The 15,029-nt window shown below is 41.3% G+C and overlaps 1 protein-coding gene across 2 annotated transcripts in view; it reads left to right on the top strand.

Annotated features, from left to right (window-relative positions):
• The window catches only part of LOC126250778 (E3 ubiquitin-protein ligase TRIM37-like), a 313,056-nt gene that overhangs the window by 121,909 nt on the left and 176,118 nt on the right, over positions 1-15,029 (top strand). The window lies entirely within an intron of this gene.

Below are 15,029 nucleotides of genomic sequence, written 5' to 3'. Positions count from 1 at the left end.
TGAATTTGCGTACTGTATTCGTCTCTTGGTCTCCCTCTACAATTTTCATCCCCGACACTGCCTTCCAATACTAAATTGGTGATCCCCTAATGTCCCAGAATGTACCATATCAACTGATCACTTCTTCTACTCAGATTTTACCACAGTTTCTTTTTTCATCAATTTTATCCAGTATCTCCTCATTAGTTTTGTGATTAACCCATCTAGTCATAAGCATTCTTTTTTTAGCATCACATTTCAGATGCTTCTATTATCTTCTTGTCTAAACTGTTTATCATCTATGTTTCACTTCCATACATGGCTACACTCCAAACAAATACTTTCAGAAAAGACTTTCTAACACTTAAATCAATATTTGAATGTAACAGATTGCTCTTCCACAGATATACTTTCTTGCTATTGCCAGTCTCCATTTTATATCCTCTCTACTTTGGCCATCATCAGTTATTTCACCACTTAAATAACAGTTTAAATTATTGACATAAAAACTGAGGACAATTTGCTGTACAGAGACAGCATTCACCAGTTGACGTTCATAGTCGTGTGTGTGAATGCACCTCATCTGAAAAAATTGCTCTTTTTTTTGAAGTTCTCACTCTCCACTTGTCAAGCCAAGACCAATTGAGCAAATTGATGTCTCTTTCGATGATCTGCAGGCTCCAACTCTTGTGTAAGTTGAATCTTGTACGCATGAATTTTCAGATCTTTTGAAAGGATTTCATGCAGTGAACTTGGTGATAAATTCAATTGTTGAGCTTGTCAGTGAGCCAATTTTCTGGTGACTTATGGTCACGTTATCATGCACAACATCATTGTTTTCTTGTGTTTGAACAGAAAGTGGTCGTCCTGTCTCCTTAATGTTTGAAACAAAATGTGTGGTCTCAGACTTCCCACATCATTGCTGATGATGGCAGGCATAGCAGATATGTCATAACCTAAATATGAATATCTGTAGTGATGTTAACATGTTGAATAAAGTGTGTACAGACCATATTTTGTAACTAATTTACATTTTTTCATGTAGTTCAATAATTGTCACCCTGTATAACTTCCCCATGAACTATGGACCTTGCCGTTGGTGGGGAGGCTTGCGTGCCTCAGCGATACAGATGGCCGTACCGTAGGTGCAACCACAACGGAGGGGCATCTGTTGAGAGGCCAGACAAACATGTGGTTCCTGAAGAGGGGCAGCAGCCTTTTCAGTAGTTGCAGTGGCAACAGTCTGGATGATTGACTGACCTGGCCTTGCAACATTAACCAAAACGGCCTTGCTGTGCTGGTACTGCGAACGGCTGAAAGCAAGGGGAAACTACGGCCGTAATTTTTCCCGAGGGCATGCAGCTTTACTGTATGGATAAATGATGATGGTGTCCTCTTGGGTAAAATATTCCGGAGGTAAAATAGTCCCCCATTCGGATCCCCGGGTGGGGACTACTCAAGAGGACATCGTTATCAGGATAAAGAAAACTGGCGTTCTACAGATCAGAGCGTGGAATGTCAAATCCCTTAACCGGGCAGGTAGATTAGAAAATTTAAGAAGGGAAATGTATAGGTTAAAGTTAGATATAGTGGGAATTAGTGAAGTTCGGTGGCAGGAGGAACAAGACTTTTGGTCAGGTGAGTACAGGGTTATAAACACAAAATCAAATAGGGGTACTGCAGGAGTAGGTTTAATAATGAATAAAAAAATAGGAGCGCGGGTAAGCTACTACAAACAGCATAGTGAACGCATTATTGTGGCCAAGATAGACACGAAGCCCACGCCTACTACAGTAGTACAAGTTTATATGCCAACTAGCTCTGCAGATGATGAAGAAATTGAAGAAATAGACACGAAGCCCACGCCTACTACAGTAGTACAAGTTTATATGCCAACTAGCTCTGCAGATGATGAAGAAATTGAAGAAATGTATGATGAGATAAAAGAAATTATTCAGGTAGTGAAGGGAGACAAAAATTTAATAGTCATGGGTGATTGGAATTAGAGAGTAGGAAAAGGGAGAGAAGGAAACATAGTAGGTGAATATGGATTGGGGCTAAGAAATGAAAGAGGAAGCCGCGTGGTAGAGTTTTGCACAGAGCATAACTTAATCATAGCTAACACTTGGCTCAAGAATCATGAAAGAAGGTTGTATACATGGAAGAATCCTGGAGATACTAGAAGGTATCAGATAGATTATATAATGGTATGACAGAGATTTAGGAACCAGGTTTTAAATTGTAAGACATTTCCAGGGGCAGATGTGGACTCTGACCACAATCTATTGGTTATGAACTGTAGATTAAAACGGAAGAAACTGCAAAAAGGTGGGAATTTAAGGAGATGGGACCTGGATAAACTGAAAGAACCAGAGGTTGTACAGAGTTTCAGGGAGAGCATAAGGGAACAATTGGCAGGAATGGGGGAAAGAAGTACAGTAGAAGAAGAATGGGTAGCTCTGAGGGATGAAGTAGTGAAGGCAGCAGAGGATCAAGTAGGTAAAAAGACGAGGGATAGTAGAACTCATTGGGTAACAGAAGAAATATTGAACTTAATTGATGAAAGGAGAAAATATAAAAATGCAGTAAATGAAGCAGGCAAAAAGGAATACAGATGTCTCAAAAATGAGATCGACAGGAAGTGCAAAATGGCTAAGCAGGGATGGCCAGAGGACCTTTGGAGAAAAGAGAACCACTTGTATGAATATCAAGAGCTGGGATGGAAACTCAGTTCTAAGCAAAGAAGGGAAAGCAGAAACGTGGAAAGAGTATATAGAGGGTCTATACAAGGGCGATGTACTTGACAATATTATAGAAATGGAAGAGGATGTAGATGAAGATGAAATGGGAGATAAGATACTGCGTGAAGAGTTTGACAGAGCACTGAAAGACCTGAGTCGAAACAAGGCCCCGGGAGTAGACAACATTCCATTAGAACTGCTGATGGCCTTGGGAGAGCCATTCCTGACAAAAGTCTACCATCTGGTGAGCAAGATGTATGAGACAGGCGAAATACCCTGAGACTTCAAGAAGAATATAATAATTCCAATCCCAAAGAAAGCAGGTGTTGACAGATGTGAAAATTACCGAACTATCAGTTTAATAAGTCACAGCTGCAAAATACTAACGCGAATTCTTTACAGACGAATGGAAAAACTGGTAGAAGCCGACCTTGGGGAAGATCAGTTTGGATTCCGTAGAAATCTTGGAACACGTGAGGCAATACTGACCTTACGACTTACGTTAGAAGAAAGATTAAGGAAATGCAAACCTACGTTTCTAGCATTTGTAGATTTAGAGAAAGCTTTTGACAATGTTGACTGGAGTATTCTCTTTCAAATTCTAAAGGTGGAAGGGGTAAAATACAGGGAGCGAAAGGCTATTTACAATTTGTACAGAAAGCAGATGGCGGTTATAAGAGTCGAGGGACATAAAAGGGAAGCAGTGGTTGGGAAGGGAGTGAGACAGGGTTGTATCCTATCCCCGATGTTATTCAATCTGTATATTAAGCAAGCAGTAAAGGAAACAAAAGAAAAATTCGGAGTAGGTATTAAAATCCATGGAGAAGAAATAAAAATTTTGAGGTTCGCCGATGACATTGTAATTCTATCAGAGACAGCAAAGGACTTGGAAGAGCAGTTGAACGGAATGGACAGAGTCTTGAAAGGAGGATATATGATGAACATCAACAAAAGCAAAACGAGGATAATGGAATGTAGTCAAATTAAGTCGGGTGATGCTGAGGGAATTAGATTAGGAAATGAGACACTTAAAGTAGTAAAGGAGTTTTGCTATTTGGGGAGCAATATAACAGATGATGGTCAAAGAAGAGTAGATATCAAATGAAGACTGGCAATGGCAAAGAAAGCGTTTCTGAAGAAGAGAAATTTGTTAACATCGAGTATAGATTTGAGTGTCAGGAAGTCGTTTCTGAAAGTATTTGTATGGAGTGTAGCCATGTATGGAAGTGAAACATGGACGATAACTAGTTTGGACAGGAAGAGAATAGAAGCTTTCAAAATGTGGTGATACAGAAGAATGCTGAAGATTAGATGGGTAGATCACATAACAAATGAGGAAGTATTGAATAGAATTGGGGAGAAGAGGAGTATGTGGCACAACTTGACAAAAAGGAGGGGCCGGTTAGTAGGACATGTTCTGAGGCATCAAGGGATCATAAATTTAGCATTGGAGGGCAGCGTGGAGGCTAAAAATCGCAGAGGGAGACCAAGAGATGAATACACTAAGCAGATTCAGAAGGATGTAGGTTGCAGTAGGTACTGGGAGATGAAGAAGCTTGCACAAGATAGGGTAGCATGGAGAGCTGCATCAAACCAGTCTCAGGACTGAAGACCACAACAACAACAACAACAACAACAACAACAATATATGATAACTGTGTTTCCATAGCAGCACAGATGACAAACTTGGAAAGGGGGGGAATCCTTCTGTCAGAAACAGTTCAGCATGTTCATGATGTTAAAAGAAAACTTAAATCTTAGTGGATCTACAGGACAAATGCTACAAAATTAGTTCAAAGACATATTTGGAAAAAAAAGTGGTTTTCAAACTGTGCAGAATTTCAAACATGTTAATTGGCTATCAAAAATACGATATGAGTGAGAGTGATGTGCTCTGCTATAAAGTTGCCAAATTGACATCTTGTGGCCAGGAGCACTCATTTTCCCAGTATAAAGACAGTGTTTCGGGATAATCATAATTTTATTTGTGATGGATAACTTGAGGATGAGTTGTGTTTCTGAGTACCGCACATCATTCACTTTCACATGAAGAAATTTAATTACAATAAAATGCATTTACTTTTTTAGTCATATATTTCAAGTATTTTTAAGCATAAGAAATAAATAGTTTCTTAATTTTAGCACCTAAAAATCCAAGCCTTAGTAACAACTGGCATTTCTTTTCTTTTAAAATTTTGTACAGTTTTTAAGTCAATATCCTGAAGCAATCCATCCTGGCTCTGATGACTCCAGACATATTGTACACTACTGGCCATTAAAATTGCTACACCATGAAGATGACGTGCTGCAGACATGAAATTTAACCGACAGGAAGAGGATGCTGTGATATGCAAATGATTAGCTTTTCAGAACATTCACACAATGTTGGCGCTGGTAATGACACCTACAACGTGCTGACATGAAGAAAGTTTCCAACCGATTTCTCATACACAAACAGCAGTTGACCGGTGTTGCCTGGTGAAACATTTTTGTGATGCCTCGTGTAAGGAGGAGAAATGCGTACCATCACAATAATATTTTCCCACTCTTGTAGTGCTTATTAATGCACCTTGAATTCTTCCCCTTTCAATCACACGTGTTAATAGGAACTGTCTGTGATTGTCTTAATCAGCTTTCTGGAGTAAACAGGCCGTTAAGCCCTGAACAAGCTGTGAATGCTGTTGCTTTGGAGAAAGATGGCTGCAGCAAGCATTAAGTTGCAGAAATGTTGAGGACTAGACCTTTCATGATTTCCAGAGTCGTACAAAGGCACAGGGATACTGAATGCTTTGCAAGGAGGCAAGGAACAGGTCCAAGAAGAGCAACATCAGAGAGAGATAACCGCTTCTTACAACTTCAACTTCTGTGCGCCTGTTACACCACTGCTATTGAAGCATGAAATTGACTCTGCTGTGTTTGAGGGGTGAGAGAAACTTTCAAAAGAAGACTGGAAGAAGCCAATCTTCAAACCAGAAGACCTGCTACAGGTCCAGAACTCACCAGAGAGCATTGCACAGCTTGGCTACATTTCACATTTTGGCTGAACAGTACAACAATGTGATAAATTGTTGTTCACTGATGAGTCATTATTTGGCCTCCAATCACCTGACAGAACAGAGGGGGTCTTGAGAAGACCAGGGGAAACATAATCCCCATGCACATTCTCATCCAGGACACACTTTCAGGGTGGCTCTATGATGATGTGGGCAGGAATCGATACAGCTGCAAGGACGAATTTGGTCTTCTTGGAGCATGGAAGCCTTGCCACACGTGGAGGAAATCATTCTGGAGCATGTTGTGCCTTTCTCTCCATTTATTGGTGATTATTTTATACTAATTCACAACAATGCAAGCCCCACGAGTTGCAAGAATTGTACAGAAATTCTTGGATGAAACAGTAATTCATGTTATGGGCTGACATGCTCGAAGCCCTGATTTGAATCCTATTGAGCGCATTTGGGACCAGCAAGGGAGCAGAGCCTATCAGCACTATCCAGAAACCCTATAGAACACCCTCATGGAAGAATGGGATCTGATTCATCAACAGGACATTACTGCATTAATCAAGAGCATGCCTGAAAGGTTGGATGCCATTATTGGTGCAAGAAGTGGCAATACAAGCTTTTGAAGACGTGAACAGAGATCTCAAATATCATCTCCGAGGTTTTGTGAAGTAAAGTGTGAAGTGTATAACATCAAAACAGATGTGCATTATCTTTGTGAGCTTACTCAAAATATCCTTGAAGCATGTATCTCTGGCTTAATTTGTTAAATTTGTTTATAATCATCGTTCTTTTTTCATTGTTGGGTCCTTAGGTTGGACTGTACCATCATATTCCATCACAAGATAGTGGATTAGTGGCAAAAAAAGTCATAAATTTAAAATAAATTTAAGTTGTGTGGAATTGAAGTGTTGCATTTTTAGTGCTGATCAGTGTATAAGATGATCCTGAATGTAAGATGACGCTGTTGAGTGTTCACATCTCGTCTGTGCAGGGAGAAACAAAACAAACAGAAAGTAGTAGTTTACATTCATTTTTATCTTGAACCTTTCTTTATTCACTATGTAAACCAGTAGTCTGTGATACCACTAACTTTTAATCATCTTCAACAGTGGTATCATCATCTTCATTTTTAAGCCGACTGCCATTTCTTTCACCTTACACTTCTCCCATATTTTATAGTGTAACATGAAAGCGATTTTTAACAAAATAGTATGAATTTGGCAATTTTTATGAAATTCAGAGAAATTTGTTATTCTCACATTTAAAAAATGCTATAAGTCTGAGAATCGCAGTATGCAATTTTCATAACTGAATGTTGAAATTGCATTTTGACATCTTATTTCCTCAAGCTTGAGGTTCATGTATAATCTTAAAATGAACGGTCATTTCTCGCATAACTATGATGTGATGTCAAAACTAATACCGAAAGTGGCAAAATACATAGCACTGGAAATAGCATTGGAAAAAATTTTACTGAAACAGAAAACAAGCACCAAAATTAGAGAAAACACCAAGTCTGACAAAAAATAGCGAGTGTGGCAAAAAATAGCAGCATATTTCCCAAAAAATGGCAAAAAGTAACACAGTTTGGCAAAAAATAATGAGCAAAAAACAAATCTGGTTTGTCAAACAATAACTCCAGTTTTGGCAAAAAGCACCAAATTTGGTAAAAAAATGAAACTCAAATTTGGCAAAAATAAAACCATAAAGAGGAAAGTATGAAATTAAACTGGCAAAAAAATAGCAAAATTGGCATAAAAATTTGAAATTGACAAAAAATGAAAAAATCCACCGAATTTGGCAAAAGTAATGACTCTAGATTCGACAGTAAAAGTCAGTCATGATTTTGGCATCACAAGGTGACTCCGGATCTGACAAACGGCAACACCAAAATTAGCTGTAAAATAAAAATAATGTTTCCTGTCCTTAACTGAGCCATTCATGGCATTGTATGTAAAGATATCAATATAGATTCACTTGAGATTCTGCTCTAGGCAGTAATAATGCACTGGCACAACATGCTGAGTGCTTAAGCGTGAATTCCAGAGTAATTATGTAGATATAAATGTAGAGGTTTCTGTTAACTTCCTCCTTCAGTGAGGCTCTGATCATCTTGAAAATACCATTCACTGTAACGCTGTAATAGCAGAGCCTTGAAAGATCTGTTCACCGCAACAGCCATTAATTGAACAGGTCCTTTTTGTTCTTTGATATTAGATCCTTAACTTCCTCGTGAGTTGTCCCCTGAAAGAATCCAGCAACATTATTTTCCCTTTGTTAAACATTGTCTGATATTCTGCTCCAAACTACCTTCAACCAGTGTATCATCAGGGCATTTATCATCTATCCCTTTTAATGACATCTAAAGGAGTCACACAGGCAGTACCTTTGACATGATTCTCCTGTGAAGAACCATATATGAGACCAGCATTTTTGCTTCTGCTACTACACCCGGTATCAGTGTTATTCTGTTCTTTTCATTACTGGAACTTCTTATAGGAACACTTTTAATGCCCTTAATGTTCACAGTAAGACTTCATAACATACCAAAATAAACAGGTGTCCAATTGGTCTTGCCCTTATGGTTTATCAATTAGCCATGCCTTTCTTTTATGTAAAATTTTGTGACACTGGTACGAAGTATTATATTGTCAAATGCTGAGGGAAGTGTCAAGCTAGCATTGTTTTGTGTTGTAAAGTAAGCCCTGTCCTCTTTGTCATCCTGGTGCATCAGGAAAATTGCTGAATCTCTCTGTTTTTTTTTTTTTTTTTTTTTTTAAATTAACATTTCCTGCTTCTGCCCTCTTGAAAGTTTGGCATACAGAACTGGAATTCTTTAATTTATTGTTCATTTGTGCCACTGATGAATGTTTGCTTATGCTGAACAGTTGTTTGTGGCTTCCACTTAAAACTAGTGTTTTATTTCCTGCTTGAACTAATTGTGAAATGCAAACTGATGTATCCATATTCTCAACAGTTCCAGCTGTGATCTGCATCCATTTTAGATTGCTACAGTTCTTAACAGTGCTGACAATATAAGCAGAATGAATGGCAACACATTGTCCTCTCGCCTCCCTGCAGCTGAATCTACAGAAATTGCACCATTGGAGGTTTTATTGATTTATTTATTTTTCACTATTACAGCCTATTATCTGAGAAGCAAAAATAGATCATTTCACATTTTTGTGGCTAACAATAAATGTATGTATTAATTATTTATTCCTGGAACTTATTTAAAAAAAATGCTAATACCAAAACTATTTTATACCACTGCAATTACTCTCTACCACTACTAAACTGCAATGAAGTCCCTTAACCAATTACCCAACTACTAATAATGCTATTAGTACTGCCGATTCTGTTTTCTTTTGCACAATTACTAGGGTGCATCTAAAGTGTAGATGTCTCTGCTACTGGATCCACTCTCATACTACCCTGACCAACAGTCATTGTCTGCTGGAACCACTTCAGGGTAGCAGTGCACATTATCTTTCATTGCAAACCTTCAAAAGCCAACAGTGCTGAAGCACCATTATTGAAACTTATATTTCCTTTGTTGTGCTATAATTCAAACGTTCTTTGTGAACGTATATTTGTTAACATTTTAACATCTCCTGTAGAAATGTGTACTACTGTCTAGTATTTTTATATGTGGAAAGCCAATTCTTTTGTGACTACAATTGGATTCAGATGTGCTGCAATTTGAGCATAATAAATGTCCATAAAAAGCAAGTATGCAGGAGACATTCCCATTGTTGGCAGCACGGAGAAATTTGCTGCCTGCTTGCTGCTACTTTCCCTACATTCGTCTAAAGCGTGCGTCGTCTAGGACAACGCTTCCAGGCATAGAGGCAGAGCAGAAAGGAAGCGTGAGGGGATGAGGACTGTGCATGTGCGGCAGCAGAGAGCAGGAAAACAAAGTCCACGTTGCCGAACTGCATTGCTGCGGATAACAGTCAGGCTCATTTGCATACTGTACACTCTATTATATGTTCAAATCTATGAGGGGAATAATAAATGTTAAAACCAATTTTGATCTATTGTCATGAGAGAAATACTAAACTCCACAGATTTACTATGCGTGACGTCGGGAGGTGAGAACAGATGACACAGTTTTGTGAATACATGAAGTACAATTTTTCTCAAAACAACATTGAAACTGCTTGCAGCAATTACCATTTATTGCGATTTGAACTGCATAATAAGTAAAAATTTAATACACAACAAAATCAACTTCAAGCACAAACCGAAATCATCATATATGCGTGACGGCTGCTTCTGCTCAATAAAATTTTTAAAAATGTGTAAGTTTGGTCTCTCTCTCTCTCTCTCTCTCTCTCTCTCTCTCTCTCTCTCTCTCTCTATATATATATATATATATATATATATATATATATATATATATATATAAAACAGAGGGAAACATTCCACGTGGAAAAAATATATCTAAAAAGAAAGAAAGTGATGAGACTTACCAAACAAAAGCGCTGGCAGGTCGATAGACACACAAACAAACACAAACATACACTGTTTGTGTTTGTGTTTGTTTGTGTGTCTATCGACCTGCCAGCGCTTTTGTTTGGTAAGTCTCATCACTTTCTTTCTTTTTAGATATACATATATATAGTTATAATAGAGGGAAACATTCCACGTAGGAAAAATATATCTAAAAACAAAGATGATGTGACTTCCCTCTTTCCTGATGAGGCAACAGTTTGTTGCGAAAGCTTGAATTCTGTGTGTATGTTTGTGTTTGTTTGTGTGTCTGTCGACCTGCCAGCACTTTCATTTGGTAAGTCACATCATCTTTGTTTCATTCCACGTGGGAAAAATATATCTAAAAACACAGATGATGTGACTTACCGAACGAAAGTGCTGGCAGGTCGATAGACACACAAACAAACATAAACATACACACAAAATTCAAGCTTTCGCAACAAACTGTTGCCTCACCAGGAAAGAGGGAAGGAGAGGGAAAGACGAAAGGATGTGGGTTTTAAGGTAGAGGGTAAGGAGTCATTCCAATACCAGGAGCGGAAAGACTTACCTTAGAGGGAAAAAAGGACGGGTATACACTCGCGCACACACACATATCCATCCGCACATACACAGACACAAGCAGACATTTGTAAAGGCAAAGAGTTTGGGCAGAGATGTCAGTCGGGCGGGAGTAAAGAGGCAAAGATGTTGTTGAAAGACAGGTGAGGTATGAGCGGCGGCCAATTGAAATTAGCAGAGATTGAGGCCTGGCGGATAACGAGAAGAGAGGGTATACTGAAGGGCAAGTTCCCATCTCCGGAGTTCGGATAGGTTGGTGTTAGTGGGAAGTATCCAGATAATCCGGACGGTGTAACACTGTGCCAAGATGTGCTGGCCGTGCACCAAGGCGTGTTTAGCCACAGGGTGATCCTCATTACCAACAAACACTGTCTGCCTGTGTCCATTCATGCAAATGGACAGTTTGTTGCTGGTCATTCCCACATAGAAAGCTTCACAGTGTAGGCAGGTCAGTTGGTAAATCACGTGGGTGCTTTCACACGTGGCCCTGCCTTTGATCGTGTACACCTTCCGGGTTACAGGACTGGAGTAGGTGGTGGTGGGAGGGTGCATGGGACAGGTTTTACATCGGGGGCGGTTACAAGGGTAGGAGCCAGAGGGTAGGGAAGGTGGTTTGGGGATTTCATAGGGATGAACTAAGAGGTTACGCAGGTTAGGTGGACGGCGGAAAGACACTCTTGGTGGAGTGGGGAGGATTTCATGAAGGATGGATCTCATTTCAGGGCAGGATTTGAGGAAGTCGTATCCCTGCTGGAGAGCCACATTCAGAGTCTGATCCAGTCCCGGAAAGTATCCTGTCACAAGTGGGGCACTTTTGGGATTCTTCTGTGGGAGGTTCTGGGTTTGAGGGGATGAGGAAGTGGCTCTGGTTATTTGCTTCTGTACCAGGTCGGGAGGGTAGTTGCGGGATGCGAAAGCTGTTTTCAGGTTGTTGGTGTAATGGTTCAGGGATTCCGGACTGGAGCAGATTCGTTTGCCATGAAGACCTAGGCTGTAGGGAAGGGACCGTTTCATGTGCAATGGGTGGCAGCTGTCATAATGGAGGTACTGTTGCTTGTTGGTGGGTTTGATGTGGACGGACGTGTGAAGCTGGCCATTGGACTGGTGGAGGTCAACGTCAAGGAAAGTGGCATGGGATTTTGAGTAGGACCAGGTGAATCTGATGGAACCAAAGGAGTTGATGTTGGAGAGGAAATTCTGGAGTTCTTCTTCACTGTGAGTCCAGATCATGAAGATGTCATCAATAATCTGTACCAAACCTTGGGTTGGCAGGCCTGGGTAACCAAGAAGGCTTCCTCTAAGCGACCCATGAATAGGTTGGCATACGAGGGGGCCATCCTGGTGCCCATGGCTGTTCCCTTTAATTGTTGGTATGTCTGGCCTTCGAAAGTGAAGAAGTTGTGGGTCAGGAAGAAGCTGGCTAAGGTAATAAGCAAAGAGGTTTCATCGTCATTCTTCCAGCGGACAAGGGTTCCACAACCGTGGTACTTGATCGTCGGGAGTATGTGGCTGAGGGACTGAGTCAGCTTTCAGATAACATTACATACAAAGTTTGCCAAGGTAATCCCATTCCTGATGTCCAGGCGGAGCTTCAAGGAATCCTCAGAACCTTAGGCCCCCTACAAAACCTTTCACCTGACTCCATCAACTTCCTGACCCCACCTACACCCCGCTCCCCTACCTTCTACCTTCTTCCTAAAATTCACAAACCCAATCATCCCGGCCGTCCCATTGTAGCTGGCTACCAAGCCCCCACAGAATGTATCTCTGCCTACGCAGATCAACACCTTCAACCCATCACATGCAGTCTCCCATCCTTCATCAAAGACACCAACCACTTTCTCGAACGCCTGGAATCCTTACCCAGTCTGTTACCCCAGGAAACCATCCTTGTAACCATTGATGCCACTTCCTTATACACAAATATTCCGCACGTCCAGGGCCACGCTGCGATGGAGCACTTCCTTTCATGCCGATCACCTGCCACCCTACCAAAAACCTCTTTCCTTATTACCTTAGCCAGCTTCATCCTGACCCACAACTTCTTCACTTTCAAAGGCCAGACATACCAACAATTAAAGGGAACAGCCATGGGCACCAGGATGGCCCCCTCGTACGCCAACCTATTCATGGGTCGCTTAGAGGAAGCCTTCTTGGTTACCCAGGCCTGCCAACCCAAGGTTTGGTACAGATTTATTGATGACATCTTCATGATCTGGACTCACAGTGAAGAAGAACTCCAGAATTTCCTCTCCAACCTCAACTCCTTTGGTTCCATCAGATTCACCTGGTCCTACTCAAAATCCCATGCCACTTTCCTTGACGTTGACCTCCACCAGTCCAATGGCCAGCTTCACACGTCCGTCCACATCAAACCCACCAACAAGCAACAGTACCTCCATTATGACAGCTGCCACCCATTGCACATGAAACGGTCCCTTCCCTACAGCCTAGGTCTTCGTGGCAAACGAATCTGCTCCAGTCCGGAATCCCTGAACCATTACACCAACAACCTGAAAACAGCTTTCGCATCCCGCAACTACCCTCCCGACCTGGTGCAGAAGCAATTAACCAGAGCCACTTCCTCATCTTCTCAAACCCAGAACCTCGCACAGAAGAACCCCAAAAGTGCCCCACTTGTGGCAGGATACTTTCCGGGACTGGATCAGACTCTGAATGTGGCTCTCCAGCAGGGATACGACTTCCTCAAATCCTGCCCTGAAATGAGATCCATCCTTCATGAAATCCTCCCCACTCCACCAAGAGTGTCTTTCCGCCGTCCACCTAACCTGCGTAACCTCTTAGTTCATCCCTATGAAATCCCCAAACCACCTTCCCTACCCTCTGGCTCCTACCCTTGTAACCGCCCCCGATGTAAAACCTGTCCCATGCACCCTCCCACCACAACCTACTCCAGTCCTGTAACCCGGAAGGTGTACACGATCAAAGGCAGAGCCATGTGTGAAAGCACCCACGTGATTTACCAACTGACCTGCCTACACTGTGAAGCTTTCTATGTGGGAATGACCAGCAACAAACTGTCCATTTGCATGAATGGACACAGGCAGACAGTGTTTGTTGGTAATGAGGATCACCCTGTGGCTAAACACGCCTTGGTGCACATCCGGATTATCTGGATACTTCCCACTAACACCAACCCATCCGAACTCCGGAGATGGGAACTTGCCCTTCAGTATATCCTCTCTTCTCGTTATCCGCCAGGCCTCAATGTCCGCTAATTTCAATTTGCCGCCGCTCATACCTCACCTGTCTTTCAACAACATCTTTGCCTCTTTACTCCCGCCCGACTGACATCTCTGCCCAAACTCTTTGCCTTTACAAATGTCTGCTTGTGTCTGTGTATGTGCGGATGGATGTGTGTGTGTGCGCGAGTGTATACCCGTCCTTTTTTTTTTTTTTTAAATTTTATTGAGCAGAAGCAGCCGTCACGCATATATGATGATTTCGGTTTGTGCTTGAAGTTGATTTTGTTGTGTATTAAATTTTTACTTATTATGCAGTTCAAATAGCAATAAATGGTAATTACTGCAAGCAGTTTCAATGTTGTTTTGAGAAAAATTGTACTTCATGTATTCACAAAACTGTCATCTGTTCTCACCTCCCGGCGTCACGCATAGTAAATCTGTGGAGTTTAGTATTTCTCTCATGACAATAGATCAAAATTGGTTTTAACATTTATTATTCCCCTCATAGATTTGAACATATAATAGAGTGTACAGTATGCAAATGAGCCTGACTGTTATCCGCAGCAATGCAGTTCGGCAACGTGGACTTTGTTTTCCTGCTCTCTGCTGCCACGCATGCGCAGTCCTCATCCCCTCACGCTTCCTTTCTTCTCTGCCTCTGTGCCTGGAAGCGTTGTCCTAGGCGAAAGCTTGAATTCCGTGTGTATGTTTTGAAAGTGCTGGCAGGTCGACAGACACACAAACAAACACAAACATACACACAGAATTCAAGCTTTCGCAACAAACTGTTGCCTCATCAGGAAAGAGGGAAGGAGTGGGAAAGGCAAAAGGATGTGGGTTTTAAGGGAGAGGGTAAGGAGTCATTCCAATCCCGGGAGCGGAAAGACTTACCTTAGGGGGAAAAAAGGACGGGTATACACTCGCGCGCGCACACACACACACATCCATCCACACATATACAGACACAAGCAGACATGTGTGTGTGTGTGTGTGTGTGTGTGTGTGTGTGTGTGTGTGTGTAAAATAGAAAGAAACATTCC

The sequence above is a fragment of the Schistocerca nitens genome, chromosome 1, assembly GCF_023898315.1.
Source record: "Schistocerca nitens isolate TAMUIC-IGC-003100 chromosome 1, iqSchNite1.1, whole genome shotgun sequence".
Classification (NCBI taxonomy): Eukaryota; Metazoa; Arthropoda; class Insecta; order Orthoptera; family Acrididae; genus Schistocerca; species Schistocerca nitens.
This window is presented reverse-complemented; position numbering and strand designations above follow the sequence as displayed.